Below are 740 nucleotides of genomic sequence, written 5' to 3'. Positions count from 1 at the left end.
CCCCCCCCCCCCCCCCCCCGCGCGCCTGCAGCCGGGGCCTGGGGAAGGCGCAGGAGAGAGGCTATCCAGGGGCTGGAAGAGGGAGCGGGGTTTCCATCAACCGGGCACCCAGACCCTCCGCGGCTTCAAGCCCGCGTCCTCTGCCGTGGGGGTTAACCTAGAAAAGGCTCATCAAACGTCTGCACCGGCCGGGCACGCAGGACCCGCTCAATTGCACGCGGGGTGCAGGGCCAGGCTCCAGGCAGGGGGCCTGCTTTGGGGTGGTGGACCAGAGGCAACAGGGAGGGAAGTGGTACAATCGGGATGCTCTAGACTGGTGTAGGGGATCTCGGAGGCCACCAGATTTGCGGTGGAAAGTGGCCTTCAAAAATGTGCCTTGTTCCGGCTGCCTCAGGCCACCTGGACAGCCCGTGAGGACAAGGCGGTGGCCCTAGGTGCTCAGCGCCCTGGGCAGGTCGGGGCAAGCCCCGCCTAGCATCCCCAGAGCAGGCGTTCGACCCGGGCGCCCCACATGCCTGTCCCGATCCCTTCCCCCCACCCAGGCAGGGCTCAGGCTGTGCCTTTGATCCCAAGCCCTAGGTCCCCTCCGGGGGCGGGCGGAGGAGATGGGGACCTGTCCTTCCAGGGGGGCTCCCCCCCCAGGGGGTTTCCGTGTTCCGGTCCCAGCACAGGCGGGCCCGAGGGGCGGAGGTGAAACCTGAGCCCAGGTCGGGGGCGGAGCCGGCCCGTGCCTCCTGCTG

Source organism: Fukomys damarensis, unplaced genomic scaffold (genome assembly GCF_012274545.1).
Source record: "Fukomys damarensis isolate Sample0158 unplaced genomic scaffold, DMR_v1.0_HiC HiC_scaffold_27, whole genome shotgun sequence".
Lineage (NCBI taxonomy): Eukaryota > Metazoa > Chordata > Mammalia > Rodentia > Bathyergidae > Fukomys > Fukomys damarensis.
Note: the sequence above shows the minus strand (reverse complement) of the source record.